This window comes from Prinia subflava, assembly GCF_021018805.1.
Source record: "Prinia subflava isolate CZ2003 ecotype Zambia chromosome W unlocalized genomic scaffold, Cam_Psub_1.2 scaffold_37_NEW, whole genome shotgun sequence".
Taxonomy (NCBI): domain Eukaryota; kingdom Metazoa; phylum Chordata; class Aves; order Passeriformes; family Cisticolidae; genus Prinia; species Prinia subflava.
In genome coordinates, this window is record NW_026960612.1 from 2259706 (window position 1) to 2277279 (window position 17574).

Genomic DNA, 17574 nt, shown 5'->3' on the forward strand with positions numbered 1-17574 from the left:
TCCACAGTTCACAGGAGCCCATCTCATTGCCATCGTTCATGTGAGAAACCCTTTGAAACCAAGGGTGTTACCATGTGACTGAGCTCCTCAGGATGTGTGATGGACATAAACAGTGGAGCCTGTGCAGTCAGATAATGCAGAGGAGGAACTAAGTCTTCTGGTTGGGTCTGTTGGTTTCTTACTGATTATGTAAAAAAAGTTACATGGGAGATCAGTGATGTACACATCCAGAAAGACTATTTTTGGACACAAGTTCTCATATGTGGAGCGTGTTTCTCTTTTAGAAGTAACAGCAAGATTTGTTTTGGGTGCAAGTGGCACATCTGGAGCCACAGGAAGAAGAAGGGAGCTCCAGTGGTTTAGATGAGTCATTGCTCCCTCTTAATGGAAAACTATAAAATATCAAACTACCAGCGAGTAAAAGATCTTTCAGGGGTTTATTAGTTTTACAGGTCTTATAAAAGTTACTAGAAAACCATAAAACTTTAATAGCTGAAAACTGAAAGGGTTTCATGGGCTTAAACTTAGCCTGTTTGGATCACAGCATCACTATGCCTCTACAGCTGGGATGTGGCACATCAGCTGCAGAAATTTCACAGATTGTCTTGCTTTTGTTTAGCTGTGCCCCAAGGTCATATGAAAGCTTATGGCTAGAGTCTCCCTTTGAACATAATTTCATGAAAATATTTAGATCTCAGGATATAGCTGAGGTTCTTCCTTAGTGGTAGCTTGCCGGGTGATTTCTAAGTACTGTTGCCATAGACTGAAGTTTGCAGCTGATGAAGCCACCCAGGAATATTAAGAGTCTACATACAGATGTGTTTATTTATACTCTACTCAAGAGGTTTACCAGGCATACTTGCCAATCAGGAGTATGAATTTAAGTGAGAATTTATGTCATATATCAAGACTTGAAGAGGTATCATGGAAATTATGGACTAGAGTATGAGCAGAGACAACACCCATCATTAGGGGTTACAGAATGGAACTACTCTGCCTTCTGGTCTCGGATGCAGAGGCCACTATGATTCGCTATACCCAGCAACTATCAGCTGTAGCAGTTAGCAGAGCTCATCGTCTTGGTCCAGCAAAGAGCTAAATAATTATTTTACATCATTCACATCCACCCTAGGATGATGACAATTAGACTGTTGTTGATGTCAATGTAGTCAAAGGTAGCTGGGTCACCACCACTATGTTGGTAGTTGTAGACCCCTTTATCCTATAATTCGTATAGTGATTGGGAAACATGATGTCCAAATAGAGTACGCATGTGGAAAGTTTTCCTTAGAGCTGGTGAAACCCCAGACAGGTAGTTCCTGCTGCTTTTTGAGCCTTTTCCATTATAGGAATAAATGCTCCAGGGGAAAGAAAAAAGAAAAAAGAAAAAAGAAAAAAGAAAAAAGAAAAAAGAAAAAAGAAAAAAGAAAAAAGAAAAAAGAAAAAAGAAAAAAGAAAAAAGAAAAAAGAAAAAAGAAAAAGAAAAAAAAAATCCCCAAACCCACCTCACAAAAATTAAGCACAGTTCAGTCTTGTGTACCCAGCCAGAATACATGCCAAGTGCTTCAGGCAAACAGGCTCACTGTTGAGGCACAAAACTCCTCTGGAGTTATCTGGATAATTAATAAAATAAACTACACAGAAAGTAAATCTGTACATGTGTAAGAGAACTGAGCAGCATCAAAACTGATATCTTGTTCTCTGGTATGTTTTAGAAGTTTGAAAGATTTTTATTTTAAGTGGAGCATGACTACCCTGGGGCCTCTTCTACTAATTAGCCAGCTGCAAATGAAGTATAGCATAGCTCTCACCCAGTGGATGCAGGCATTTATCCCTCGGCCAGATGCAGAGGTCATCCAAGCAGAGGCACACTTCACAGTGACATCAAGAGTCTTGGTTTGCTGTTCTCATTCTGGAAAGCAATCACACTGCAGTGACTAGAGGAACTTATGCAAACACAATGATGTTAACACAATTGTAGACTCTTATTGTGAAATGCCTTATTACTTTGTGCTGAAGTGGCCCAGTTCCTGTTAGAAATACAGGAAAATAATTAGAAATTTATTAGTAAGAAAGAGTGACTCACAGCTATATTTTGTTGATGGAAGTTATAAAAGCACCTAATTTTGTCATTCTCCTTCTGAAGTGTGTGACAAAGCAGAAGAAACTTGGCTTAGTTATGCTAAAGCTCAAAAGTATTTCTAACTTGGTTTATAATGATTTGTTCCCAGGTTTTCTCCGTCTGTGTGCTCACAGAGAGCCAACGGGCTCTGTGGCCGCTGGCCCAGACACAGCGACAGGTGTCGTAGGGGGGTCAGTCTGCGAGCAACGCAAGCAGTACTGACTCCTGTGGGTTCTTTGCCTGGCAGAGGCTTATGCGAGCGATGGAGATTCGACAGGCAGTGGAAAGAAAGGAGGAAACAATTCCAGACGAACAGAGGGTTTATTGCAAACACCTCCTCAGCCCGAAACTGTTCGGGGGGAGAGGGGTGTGGGGGGTTTTTGTCCGAAGGATTCGGAGGGAGGGCAAAGGGGGTGGCCGGCCACTGCCAGCCAACCGGGGCAGGTTGCCAGGGGATACAGGTGTAATAGAACATCACTTGGACCAATCAGGGAAAAATAGGAGGGATTTACAAAGGCGGGAGAAATGACAGGCAGCTAACCGTGTGTCGCATGACAGGTGCCGGAGTCATGTGAGTTAAACAAAGGAAAAATCGAGGGGAGGGGTACAGGGAACCCAACAAGTACAAAAGTATACAAAGCATCACCGATTAAATTAACACACTGCCACATCTCCCTGTTTTCTTTTTACTAAAAAGAACAGAAGTGAGTGGGGTCCGGCAGATGCTCAGAGTCCAGGTAACATTTGGCGAATCGAGGTTGTTGAGCTGCCCACTAATCGTCTGCGAGGCTTTCACCGTCACTTTCTTCTTCAAGCTCCTTCTCAAGCTCCTTCAACTCGTCTTCAGGAGCCGTGGCCTTGGCGACCCGAGCAGCAGCCGGAGAGGGGATAGATGTGGAACTTAAAACTAACTTAATTAACGATCTCCTGATTAGTCCGAAAGCAAGACAAACAATTAAAATAATAAACAAAATCAACAGACATGTTTTTAAAATGGACCCGGCCCATCCTGATAGGCCCCAACCTTTAAAAATGTTGCTCATCCAATCACCTGTCTCTCTTTTGATGTCACTGATCATATCTTGCATCTGTGTAATGAGTTTTCGAGTGCTCTCAGCCCGAGTCGACAGATTAAAACAACATAGACCCTCAAACTCCTCATACGTGTGATCGTGGAGAAGTATGATGTAGTCTACGGCTGCCAGATTTTGGAGGGAAGCTTGCCTCATTATTTCCTCGTCCTCCAGGAGGTTGAATAGGGTTTTGGAAGTTAAATTTGCTTGTTTCGCCACCCAACATTTTAAATGTCCCAATTCTCCCACGGCCTTAGCAAAGGAGACCCATGGGGCAAAATTTGTGATTGCGACCTCTTTAGTTTTGTTCCAATGAATAATTTCCGAATCGCAATCCGGGTCCAGTTTTCTAAGGTCTCTTTTGGAAACTGCCAATCCATGTGCACCACTTTGTCTCTTTTGCTTTTCTTTCCAATCCGTAATTTGCATCTTGTTGGGTGTGAACAGCCCTACCTTTCCTAGGGTGCACGGACCTCCAGAAAGACGAGAGGGGATACCTGCCCAAGCCCGATCTCTGCAGATCAGAAAGACTCCCTCGGGTAACTTTTTGGGGTGGTTGTGAATTTGAGGGGGAAGAACTCCCTTGGACAACTTCTTGCACCACGAGTGGGCTCTATCTAGCACTTTAGATTGAAAAGCGTGCTTGGTGCGGTTGTCTAAAGCGTCGGCCGAATTGGTAATACGAATGCAGGCGGGAGCTGTAGTTGCTCCGAGGAGCCGCAGCTCTCGGGGTTCCTTCTTTCATATCTGGCAGGGAAAGCACAAAATTCTTCCAGCCAATAAAAGGATTAAATTGGGGGGTCTTACTGATGCAGTGGGCACAATGGAGAAGTCTTTCAGGCATTTCCCACTGTCTAAAGGGAATCCCCATGAGGCATGTGGACATCGGGTCTGAGGCTGATGCTTGATTGAGACAGATGTGATCCTGTCCCATAGATTCCGCGAGCAGAGCCCACACGTTGGCTCGCGACTGTGGGACGGTCCAAGCTTGGGTGAATGTTAGCAGCTTGGTCAGAAAGAGCACGGTCAGGAGGCTTAGCATCTTGGGTCCAGGTCTGAATAACAAAACTGGGGGGCCAAAAATTATTAATTTGGGTCACAGAAATAGGTAAAGGACAGGTCATGGTCCCATTCCCACAGAATGGGAAGAGAGGGTCTGGAGGAGACTCGCCTCCGATGGCGGAATGCTGCCGAAGCCACCTGCGGGACGCTGTCGTCACGCTCCCTCTTCCTTTTAATGAATGGTTTTACCCATTTGGCAGGTATCCATTTGATCCCGGTAGGCGTGAGGACACAGGCGTACCCACGCCCCCACGTCACCAGGTCAAATGGACCCTCCACCTTCCCTGACTCAGGCGATCTCACCAGCACCGGGGGCTTGGGATCGAACTGCCACTCCTTGTTGCACCCAAAGTGTATGGTAATGGGAGGATTGGGATTTTCAAAGGAACAATTTAGAAAATTGATGACATAAAGGGCTCGGGCCAATCTGATTGCCGGCGGTTCCACCTTTAACACCTGTTGCTGTTGTTTAAGGACCCTCTTGATCTCTTGGTGGGTCCTCTCTACGATTGCTTGGCCTGTGCGGGAGTGGGGGATGCCTGTCTTGTGCTCCACTCCCCATTGCTGCAGGAAGCCAGCAAATTCCTTGGACTTGTACGCCGGGCCGTTGTCTGTTTTGATCCCCTTGGGGATGCCCATGAATGAGAAGGCCTGAACAAAATGTTGGATAGCATGTTGGGCCCTCTCGCCTGTGTGCGCAGAGGCATAGACAGCGCCAGAGAAGGTATCGACGGAGACGTGAACGTACTTCAGTCTCCCAAATGATGGAATGTGGGTGACATCTGTCTGCCAGAGTTCACAGCTCTCCAACCCGCGAGGGTTGACTCCGGCATGCAGGGTAGGCACAGCTTGGGACTGACAGGAAGGACACGAGCCAACAATCACCTTAGCTTGTTGACGTGTGAGGTTAAAACGTCTAGCTAAGCTAGGCGCGTTCTGATGGAACAGCTGATGGCTGAGCTTGGCCTGCTCAAAAACGTCAGGCAATGGGGCTATCGCTACAGGGGCAGCAAGAGCGTCAGCCCTCCTGTTACCCTCAGTAATAAACCCAGGCAATTCGGTATGCGACCTGGTATGCATCACATAAAACGGTTGCTCTCGGTGGGAGACAAGTTTGACCAATTTCGAGAGCTGCTCATACAGAGCTGTGTTGGACACCTCTTGTAAAATTGCCTGATCTGCTCTAGATACCACCCCCGCTACGTATGCGGAGTCGGTTACAATATTGAGAGGTCCAGGGAATCTCTCAAGTGCTCTGACGACAGCGACCAACTCGGCTATTTGAGGTGAACCCTCAACTACTTTAATATCTGCCTCCCACTGCCGAGTTTCAGGGTCCTCCCAAGTCATCACTGACTTGTGAGAACTCCCGGACACGTCAGTAAAAACTGTCATCGCATCGAGAGGTCTCCTGCTCTGGACACTCCTTAAAGCCAATTTAAATGTTACGTCCGAATTAAATAGTTTGTGGGCCGGCCGATGAATTGAAATTTGGCCCGTAAAGGAATCTAGAGCGAGTTGAAGTGCTTCATTTTCCTGAAGCAGGTGTTCCAACATGGGTTTGGTCATTTGGCCTGTTGACAATCCAATTGGCATGTGAATACATTCAAAGTCGCATCCTGCCAAATCTTTCATCCGCGTTCTTGCTTTGTGGATGAGCTCAGCCATAAGCTCTTGTGGCTGTGTCATTCTTTTGGGCCGATGGTGGCTGAGAAAGACCCACTCTATAATAAGAAGAGGGTACTTTCTGCCTTGGCCCTTGGTGTTGTGTGCTGATGTTTTTGCACCCGTGTCCCATTGAAAAATGATCCCATGTAGATGTGGCAGCTTACCCAGAATGATGAACCGAAAGGGAAGCTCAGGATCGCATCTGTGTGCCTGTCGCGATGTCATTGCCTGCTGGACCTTCTCCAACGCTGCTTTTGCCTCTGCGGTAAGCACCCTAGGAGAACTGAGCTCCTCTCCCCCTTTCAATAAATTGAAAAGAGGGGCTAGATCCTCGGTGGTCAGACCTAGCCAGGGCCTTACCCAATTCAAGGCACCGCAAAGCTGATGGGCGTCCGCAAGGGTACGGACATTTGTCCGAATATCCAATTTTTGAGGCACAATGGTCCTCTTACCAATCTCCAGGCCCAGGTACTTCCAGGGTGGCATCCTTTGGATCTTATCTTTTTGCAGCTCGAACCCTGCAGCAACTAACGAATTGGTTACAAGGTCAAGCGCTCGCGTAAGTTCATCTTCGGTCGGCGCGCAAACGAGGATGTCATCCATATAGTGGTGGATGACAACCCCCTCCGTGGCTGCGCGCACGAGGGACAGCAAGGAAGAGACGTACTGCTGACACATCACTGGGGAGGCCTTCATCCCTTGCGGGAGCACCCTCCAGTGGTACCTCTTCCTTGGGGCCGCTCGGTTGATGGAAGGAACCGAGAAGGCGAAACGCGGGGCATCGTCCGGGTGTAGAGGAATTTGGAAAAAGCAATCTTATATGTCAATTACAGCCAGATTCCAATTTCGTGGCAGCATGGTTGGGGAAGGCATCCCAGGTTGGAGAGACCCCATATCTTCAATTACTTCGTTAATTTGGCAGAGGTCGTGGAGGAGGCGCCATCGTTTTTTGTCACTCTTTCGAATGACAAAAATGGGCGAGTTCCATGGAGAATTGGTCTCCACGATGTGACCTTTAGCTAATTGCTCCTCCACGAGCTCCTCAAGCGCCTGTAATTTCTCTTTTGTTAGCGGCCACTGCTCAACCCAGACTGGTTTATCTGTCGTCCAATTCAGTTTCAGGGTCGGGCGCTTCTCAGCAGCCGCTGCCTGAAAATTTTGCGAGGGGTCGGGAATTTCAATTGTGACCCCCCACTGAGCCATGAGGTCTCTTCCAAGCAGGGGTTCCTTGTAATCTAAAACAAAAGGACGGATGGCAGCCAATTGTCCTTTTGGCCCCGTAATTTTTACCACGTTTTTTGACTGTTTTGCGGATTGGAACCCTCCTACACCTTGGATCTGTCCGTCCACGTCCTCTAGGGCCCAATGCGATGGCCATTCCGCGGGCGGAATAATCGTAACATCTGCCTCTGTGTGAAAAAGAAGATCTTTATCTACCGATTCATCTCCCACTGTTAGCGTACATCGCACCAAGGGCTTACGGGTGGAAATGTGATGTACAGCATTTACAGTAAAGGTAAGATGTTCTGGGTCACCATAAGGAATTGCTTGTGCGATGACCTGGCCCTCGGGTAAAAATGTGGGCGGATGAGTGCAGCGCAGCCAGAGAATGAGGGCCCTGGGGTTGTTGTGAAGTGTCCCCGGGACTACCTCAATCTCCTGCGGAGTGTATTTGCAATCACCGACGACGATGAACTTACCTTCGCCGGTCATTGGCCACTGATGTAACTTCTTTGGGTCTATGGTCACAAAATGGAAGTCCCTATCCGTCAGGTACAATGGTCTGGTGAGATGCAACCTGTAGGGTTCAAAAAAGGAAGAGGTAGTGAGAATAGGTTTTGCTATATCATGTTCAGGTGTTCTTGAGTCTGGTGTAGAATGTCCATCCAATTGACCCCCTTTGGAGTTCCCTGCCCGGTCCACCCGATTGGGGTCGTCGCGCTGGGTGGACCCGCGCTCCCCTTTCAGTTTTTTTGCTGTGCCTGGGAAGGCACCGGTGTTCCTGGAGGTGTATTTTGAGTCCGCTGTAGTGAAGGTTTCTTAGGGCAGTTGGCAGTCCAGTGTCCTTCCTCCTTGTAGAAGAAGCAGCGACCAGGGCGATTGCCGAAGGAGGGTCGCCGCCGAGGCGGACGATCTTGAGGCTGTTGGGATGATTCTGCAGCACGCACAGCCTTGGGCGGAAAGGTTGCCTGAGAGGGTGGTGGTGGGTTCCTCCGGGCAAGGAAGGGCACCTTCATCTGGCACACCTGGAGCATTGACTGGAGAGTGCGGGGCGGATCTAGGGGAAGACTCAAAATTGCCTGTTTACACAGGTCGTTAGCATTAATGAAAACAAGCTCCCCTATAATACCTTCCCGTGCACTTTCTGTTTTAACTTGAACTTCCACTGCTCTGGTGAGCCGCTCTACAAAGGCAACAAACGATTCAGAAGGTCCCTGCCTAATGGTGGTATAGGGTGGTGATGGTGCGTCTGGCTGCAAACAAAAGAAAGCCTTGCAGGCTATATCTTTTATAGTTGAAAGGACTGCCGAGGGTATTAGGGCTGCCTGGGACTCAGGGGAAACATAGGTACCTTCACCAGCAAGCAACTCAAGGGAGAGGGGATTGCCCTGTTCATTGATGGCTGGGAAGGGCAACTGAGGCATTGCCTCTCGCAGGGCCTGTTTGAATGCTGCCTCCCAGAGCTTAAACTCTGTGCCATTCATCAGGCAAGAGAAAAGCTGCCGGAGGTCTGCTGGAACAACATGGACACCTGCGAGATCAGCAGTGAGGAGGTCACGGAAGTAGGGACTTTCCCTGCCATATTCCTTGTGAGCCTTACATAAATCCCGAATGATGCTTTGGGAAAAAGCATGCCATTTGGTTTTTGGTGTGTCACTACTACGTGTTCTGCGGTAGGTGACAGGCGCAGCAGAGAGAGTGACCTCCGGTTCACCCTCGCTCATTTCTTCCGGCTCCCAACCGTGGGAACCGGAAATGAGGGCGTGGGAAAATTGCTGGCAAGATGGCGTCCTTCCGGGGCGGGGAGAGGGACTCGGCCCTGCCTCAGGGACGCGTCGAGGGGCAGGGTGAGTGGGCGGGACCTTTGGGGAGGAGGGAGGGGTCCGGGAAGGGGCTATGGGAGGGGCGGAGGGAGGAGCTGAGGGAAGGAAGGGGTTGGAGGGAAGAAAGGGGTTCAGGGGATGGGGGAAGGGTGGCGGCCACGTGGAGGAGTGGACGCCATTAGGTGGGTCACTGCCGCCATTTTGTGGCCGGTGTGACGCATTTAAATTAAACTGAACCTTGGGTTTGCAATTCGGGGAAGCAGGGGGAAGGAAAGGTCCTCGGTCAGCTTGGCCAGAGCCTTCCGAGGGGTCCCCAGCAGTCTGTCCCAGGCTACTGGGGCTCGGGGGCCGGGAATTTTTCGGAGAGCCTGGGCTGACAACTCTCTGAGTCGCCGCTTTCCTCAAAATTCCCTTTCTCGGGGCAGAGGGGCTGGGATTGGGTTGAAGGGAAACCGGGGCTAGCTGGGTTTCCTGAGAGCTTTTCTGCACTCCCTTTTTCGTCGCTGCCATCTTTAATTGCAAAATTAAAAAGGCTAATTTCTGTGTGTTCTTTTCTCCGGCGTTACCTAATTGTAACAGTTTCTTTTCCACCAGCTCCCAAAACCGGGAGGTGTGGACCATCGGCGGGGACGCCGTCGGGTAGTGCAGGAAAAGCCATCGGACCAGCTTTTTTAAACAATCCTTAGAGAACTTAACTTTATTAGCTTCTAATAACGCAACACAACTGTAAAACACTCCTTTCTGGGAAGCAGACAGAGAAGCACCCATTCTGCCTGCGTAATTTCTGGAGCTAGCAAACGAAAAATGCGACGAAAAAAAATCTCGCCGCCGCGCGTCTTTTAAAACCGATGTTTCACGCGCCCGACTGCTCTGCAAAAAGCCGGCGTGCGCAGCGAAACCGAAACTGGCTGGCTGGTGAAAAACCCGCGCCTGCCGGCAGCTGCGCCGCGCGGGCTCATGCTCGCGCACAAAAATAAAAGCCTTAAATCAACCGAGGGAATGGAAAAGCGCCAGGGAGGGTTGAGCCAAGGACAGGGGCCAAAAAACCCAAATCCCGGGGGTCGCGCGACCTCAGCGAGGGGGGGCTGTCCCCCACAGGCTGCCACAAAGGGGAACACCCTCCCCACTGACCCGCCCTGCGGTCTAGGGGAGTCTGCTTACTTACGAACCCCTGGCGTGGTGCTCCAAAGCTGCTCCAGAAGATCCACCACCGGAGAAGGACCGTCTTTGGGACGCGGCGGAGACGGCTGCCCTCCTCTTCCCCGGGGAGCGGTCCCTCGCGGAGGGCGCTCCAACCCGGGCCGATGTGACGTCCAGGGATTATTTCAGGTGGGCTCAGCTCCTTGCTGAGACGCACCAATCCTGCCCGTGGCTCCGTAAAGGCGCTGAAAGCCCCTTTCCAGTGCCCCACGTTGGGCACCACACCTCTTTCGATGTGCTCACAGAGAGCCAACGGGCTCTGTGGCCGCTGGCCCAGACACAGCGACAGGTGTCGTAGGGGGGTCAGTCTGCGAGCAACGCAAGCAGTACTGACTCCTGTGGGTTCTTTGCCTGGCAGAGGCTTATGCGAGCGATGGAGATTCGACAGGCAGTGGAAAGAAAGGAGGAAACAATTTCAGACAAACAGAGGGTTTATTGCAAACACCTCCTCAGCCCGAAACTGTTCGGGGGGAGAGGGGTGTGGGGGGTTTTTGTCCGAAGGATTCGGAGGGGGGGCAAAGGGGGTGGCCGGCCACTGCCAGCCAACCGGGGCAGGTTGCCAGGGGATACAGGTGTAATAGAACATCACTTGGACCAATCAGGGAAAAATAGGAGGGATTTACAAAGGCGGGAGAAATGACAGGCGGCTAACCGTGTGTCGCATGACAGGTGCTGGAGTCATGTGAGTTAAACAAAGGAACAATCGAGGGGTGGGGTACAGGGAACCCAACAAGTACAAAAGTATAGAAAGCCTAACCAATTAAATTAACACACTGCCACAGTTTTCCTCCTCATAAAAATAACCTTTTTTTTTTCCTAGGTTTGGAAATTTGATGCCTCATTTACCAGGTTATGGGTAACAAGATGCACTTTCACATTTGTTCTGCAAACCCAAATGGCAGAGGGACCTTTTTTTGTGTCCAACAAAGGTCAAAATATCTCTATTAGAAATTAAGTCTCATCAATTGGCCAAATAATTCATAACTCCTGTAATAAGCTTGTTGCTAGACTAGGTGGAAGCAATGCCCTAGGTGAGACAGTTTCTGTGTTATTTGTCACACGGTAGCAGAAAAAGCAAACATTAATACTCATTTCTTGCTAATGCTTTCAGATTCTTATAAATGGGGAAAACAAAATTAATGGGTTTGAGTTTATGGTGAATTTCCATTAGGGGATTGTGTTCTAGCTGCCAACTCATCTGGATTTCTTAGGAATTAATGGGTTTAACCAGTGTCATTGTGGTTTGTAGAAAATAATTGATCAAGCTGTGTAAAATGTTTTGTAAAAGCATTCCAAAAATGGGAAAATTCCCAGCAACCTCCTCTTACTTTTAGCACAATGATCTATAACTACTTCTGCTTGATCATAAGTTGATGTGCAATTTTTAAAGATTGTGATATAGGATGTATTTATGGTTTCACAGTACCAGGAGTTAGAGAAATGAGACTTCGGAAAGGAAAAACCTTTGTCAACCACAGATTGTTACATGCTGCATGCTGTGACAAAATACAGTTGTAGTACAAGGAAGCAGTTACATGCCTTCTCAAGCAACTTTGAGAATGAAAAGACAATCCAACTGTTTGTCCACATATCTGAATTATTTTGCTGTCATACATTCATTTCTCAGAAGTACTTTGTGTAGGATATAGTATGGGTTACAAAGGAAGGAAAACATGGGTTACAATGAAGGAAGAACTTTAACAGCAGAATTTGTTAACCCTGTTAGAACAATACACCCCTGGAAGGGGCTTCAGGAGGTCACTTGCTGGTTGACAGTCAGATTCTCAAAATGTTTGTGTAACCCCTGCTAAGACTCTTTTTATTACAGCAATGTCACACCATTCCCATGCCACTTAGTCCTTTAGTATCCTAGTAATGTTTATTTCTTAATAGCTTACCTGAATGTTGCTGTGTTTTGAGCCCATTATTTCTTGCCCTAGCTTATTAGGTCATGGAGAAGAAACTATTTCTTTCAGATATGGATCTACAATCTATCAAAGAACTAATAGAGGCCTGCACAAGAAACCTCGACATAGTCGGATAGGGTGTGAAGGCTGAGAAACGTCCCAATACAGTCAGTTCCTGCAGTATTAAAAGATGCCCTGTAACAGTAACAGTTAGAGATGGGCCGTATGCTAAGCATACAGGCAAAATAATTTAAAAAGTACTTAAGGACAGACAAGCATAACCAGTAGGAAGAACAGCATACAAACAGGGGAGGGACTGGTCAAATGTATGCAAAAAGTAAAGGTGACTCAGTGTAGTTGGATTTAGTGTTGACAATATAAATCACCAGTACATAATAGTGCTTTTGACTTTTTGCATAATTAATTAATAATCTGAGTAATTAACCCAGTCTTGAGTAGTGTCTGAGTGAATGATAGGTAGGTTATAGAGACAGACAAACAGTCAAAATGAATATGGTTGATGTGTGATTGACTGTGGAAGGTGTTAAACTGAACAGAAATCCTTTGTCAACGGCAGCCAGGAAGGATGTGCTGGTTTTGGCAGGGGACAAAGTTCATTTTTTTCACAGCAGCTGGTGTGGACTATGTTTTGGATTTGTGCTGCAAACAGTGTTCATTAAACAGAGATGTTTTCATTACTGCTGAGCAGTGCTTATACAGTGTCAAGGTCTTTTCTGCCTCTCACACCACCCCACCACCAAGGGAGCTGGGCAAGCACAAGAAGTTGGGAGGGGACACAACTGGGGCAGCTGATCCCAACTCACCCAAGGAATATTCCATACCATGTGGTGGTGTGCTCAGCATATAGAGTTGGGTGAGGGAGAAGAAGGGAGGCATATTCAAAGTAATGGTGTTTGCCTTCCAAATAACCATGACATGTGATAGAGCCCTGCTTTCCTGGACGTGGTTGAACACCTGCCTGACCACGGCAAGTGGTGAAGGGATTCCTTGTTTTTCTTTGCTTGTGTGTGCAGCTTTTACTTTAACTATTAAAAAGACTTTATCTCAACCCATGAGTTTTCTCACTTTTACAGTTACGATTCTCTTCCCCATTGCAGCTGGATGGGAGGGGGAGTGAGCAAGGGGCTGTGTGGTGCTCAGTTGCTGGATGGGGTTAAACCATGGCAGAGGCTCTCCAACACTTGCCTTCCTGTTTAGAGAATATGAAGTATATATTCTGCAGAGACCTTGCCATTTCTTGTGAAGGCTTGTCTGTATGGACAGCATATAGCCACACTGCAGACAGACAGAATACAGTACACTCCTAACATTGAAAGAAAAGCCTTGCCTCAGCTCACCCCATCTCACTAAGACTTTTCTGTCTGTACAAGAATAATTACAGAGGGAGACCTTTTATGTCACCTCACCTTGTGAGGCCTTTACCTCTGTGCAGTACACATTACCTCTCTCTGTGTTCCAGGGTACATTTACGCCTAAAATAGAATATATTATTGTTGCCGGAGATCAGCCAGAGTCAAGACAGCACTCAATATGAGTTAAAGAATCTTGCTCATTTATTCAGCTATTTGACGTACACTTATACTGTGCTAAGCATATCATGCACCTAACTCTGAACATCACTGGTTAAACCACAGTGTTCACGCGTCCTTGCAGTATATATAATTGGTTTAGAAGCTCTGTCCACGAGGCTAAATGCTGCAAATCTTCCCCAACTTATGGTCAACACATCCTGTCTAGCATCCTGTTATGGCTATTGCTCCAAACTTTACTTCATCCTTATCCCATCTAAAAAACAGTTCAAGGACGTTTCAGCTTCTACTCATCTTTTAGGCTAAAAGCAGGATTGTGCACATCCCTGCTTTTCCAGCCATGCATCCAAAATTCCCCCATTTTCTTTTTGCACAATCCATACCTGTTCTGTTACCTTTGCAAACACTCTATGCACACATAACAAGCAACTAAACAAACACATTCCTAAAATGATTGCTAATAACACAATTCCTGTTTTCACTAGTCCTCTTATCCATCCACCAAGGCCTAGCCAATCACATAATGACTCCAGTCCAAAAAATCCCACATCTTGCTGAATCTTGTTAACATGTTGCTGCAAGCTCTGTATTTTCTTGTGGATGGACTCAAAATGATCCTCAAGGTCCATGCAACACATTCCATCAGTCTTCACCACCATGACCATGAGCTAATAACAGGAAGTCAATCACAGCGCGGTTCTGTAACACTGCATGCTGCACACTAGATAAATCTTTAGCTAATAAAGATAAAACATTGGTAGTAGCATTAGCCTGTTTAACAACTCAGCAAGCAAACTTTTCTAAATTGTTATAGGCATTGCCAGCAGCAGCTCCAGGGAGAAACAATGCTGACAAAACAACTTGCCATTTACTCCATAACTTTACCTCATCATTACAGTTTTCTCCAAGGGATATAGTGGCTGTGCATTTTGTTTGGCCATATTGTATTTTAACCTTCGGGTGACTGACATTAGGATAACGGTGCAGCATTGCCATGCTTATTTGTCCAATTGTACAATGGCCCACCAACAGGTGCTGGAGGCATCCTGGCCAAGGTGTGTATCACCGTGGAGGCCCAACCAGGAACACAGACTGGGGACACAGATCTGGGTGCAACAAGAGCAGCAGGGCAGAAGACCTGCCCTTAGTTTATTTTTCCATTTTATATCTGTGTCAAGGTGACCATGGATTGGAGAAGGGTATTGCCACCTCTCCTGTCACATTGGTCCAGGAGGCTGTCATTCAGCCTCCCCTTCTCTTGGAGAAAGTATTCATAACATTGCCAATATTTACAAAACATGGTCCTGTGTTTACAATTCACCAGCGTGAGAAACTGCACGTTTCTCCTTTAATATGAACGCTCAGCAAACCAGGAAAATTCATGGCAACATCTCACCCTTTTAAGTATATTAAAAAGAAAACAAAAAAAGAAAAATGAACAATTCTATGACAGGAAAAAAGAAAGAAAAAAAAACCTGTATAAAGTTCACCGACCTTCATTTAGGTGACGGTGTGAGGGCTACATGTTGGTCTGATTCTGCCTTTGCTACCCAGGGTTTCACCCTGAACCCCTTGCAATAACCTGCTCAAAATACCTCGAGCATAGTCTAACATAATTCAACCAACACCCTCATATTTTTAAATTTTTATAAGATACAAGGGAATATACGGTGCAAAAGGCAGGAGCATTCCAAGAAAAATCAATCACTCAATTCAAAATTCTGAACCCCAAAAGTTCTGTCCCAAAACCACAACCCCCAAACAACATGCACTTTCCCCACAGAGGTCACAATGGCTACCATACATAAAACTGAGCCATAGCAAACAATTCCTCTGAGTCCATGATTAACAGTCCGCTGGCTCTCAGCATCACACTGCTTCAGTCTGTCCTTGTCCAGCAGCTCCACAGGATCCAAAGTCTCTATGGAGGCCATATAGGAAAAGAGAGGATGCCAGTCCGTGTCCATGTCAATCAGATCTCGAAGAGGCTTCTGTGATGGGTGGCACTAGGGTGGCACAGGGTGCACAAAGTTTCAGGATCAAACAGGATCAGTCCAATCCACCTGAGGCAGCTCAGCAGACTTTCAACGGCCACCTTCTTAGCATGGATCGCAGAACCTGAGGATAGAGAACTTAGAAAACACAAATTGAGCAATTGACTTTTTCTCAAAGAATGCATGCAACATAGGATGTGGACGTAGAAACCCACTGCAAGGTCCAAGGAAAACTGACCATAGCTATGTGGCAACATCAACACTTCCTACACTTGAGATGATGGCTGTACACCAGCCAGAGAATTTTGCTCTTGTTCTAGAGCTTGGGAAACTGTTTCGTCCCCCTGACGTCTTCGTCTTTTTCTTCGCCTCCGAATTTTCGGGCTTGGCGTGGGCTCAGCATGACCCACTGCTTTGCAAGTTTCTGCAGTATGGTCTGGACCCACACCTTGTGCGCAGAGAAACAAGGGAGTCACTTTCTGTGCCTCCTTTTCCTGTTCTCCACTAGGCTGAATATCTGCCTGTGTCTCATGTCCAGCATTCTGCCTCTTTTCTGCCGGCTGTGAAGCAGCCGTTGGGGTCATCACCATAGAATCACAGGTGTTTAGAACTGCACAGGTCTGGACCATCTCCAGGACATTAGAAGTCTCCGGAATGGTTTCCAGGAGCCTCTGGCAAGCAGAATTAGCATGGCTTCTTGCTAATTGCTCCAAAATTATCATTCTTATAGTGCTATCCTGGACTCTCATCTCTAAAAAATCCATCAGACGCACTATAAGTCGATGAAAAGGTTCACCTGGCTTCTGTGCTATATCTGAGAAGTCTTCCTTTGGGGAGAAGGATAACTTGGTTTTTATCAATGCAGATATCCCTATGTATCTGCACGAATCTAAAACAGTGAAAGAAAGGCCAGCTTGCATGTCAGGGCAAGCATATTGACTCCTCCCCATAAGTAGGTCAACTCCGACCCCAAACAAGGGATCATCTCGAGGCAGGTGGCTATTTTCGACAGCCATTTGTCCAGCTAGGAATTTCCAATTTCTTTCAAAGGTAAAAACCTGTTGAGGTTCAAGCATCATTGTTGCAAGACCTCTTATTACATAAGGAAAGATCAGATTCTCAAATTCTGCACTGATCCATTGAATTGCCTCAGTGAAGCTTATATTATCTTCTGCCACGTCCCTTGATAAGGGAAACGGGACTGCCCATGATGGGTCATCATGGCTATGATGCTGTGAAACCACGACCACAGGTCCCTGAACTGGCTCGGGCAAAGTTGCATCTTCAGGCAGCAGCTCTCTTAGGTCAGCAGCCTGGTTCACCTGGGATGCAGAACTAAAAGCCTCATCCGATTTCACGACAGGGAAAGCGTGCACATCAGACAACGCTTTTTCCCCGTTATCATCTCCCACAGCCGACCCGGCCCCATAGGGGGGGTGGGCGGGGGACAGTGACTCGCTCAGACTCCTCTCTGAGCGGGGGAGCGATTGTCGCGCTGGGCAGGGAGGCGTGGCCGACGGGCCACAGCCTTCAGCTCCTGCCCGGCCAGCCGATGGGTCGGTGGCCAGGTCGGCGGCAGCAGCGGCAGCCGAGAGCCCCTCCCGCTCGGTGCGGGGGGGCATTCCCCGAGCGGCAGGGAGGGGACGCGCGGCGGTGCCGCGCGGCGGCGCGGGGGGGTCGCACGGCACGGAGGGCCCTGCAGCGGCGGGCAGCGTTGCGCCCAGCCCTCCCCCCGCGGCGCCGGACCGGCACTGGACGCGTGGGGCGGGGCGCGGCGCGGTGGGCGGCGGCGGCGGCTCCGCTGCGGGCACCGCACGGACCGCCGGCGGCGGCGACCCCGCGCACAGCATTTGGCGCGGCGGGGGGACGGGGCAAGGAGGGGCCGTCCCCGCCGCTCTCGCCTGCCGAATCCTGCGCGGAGCAGGTCGCGGCGGGGCGGGGCGGGCCGGGGAGG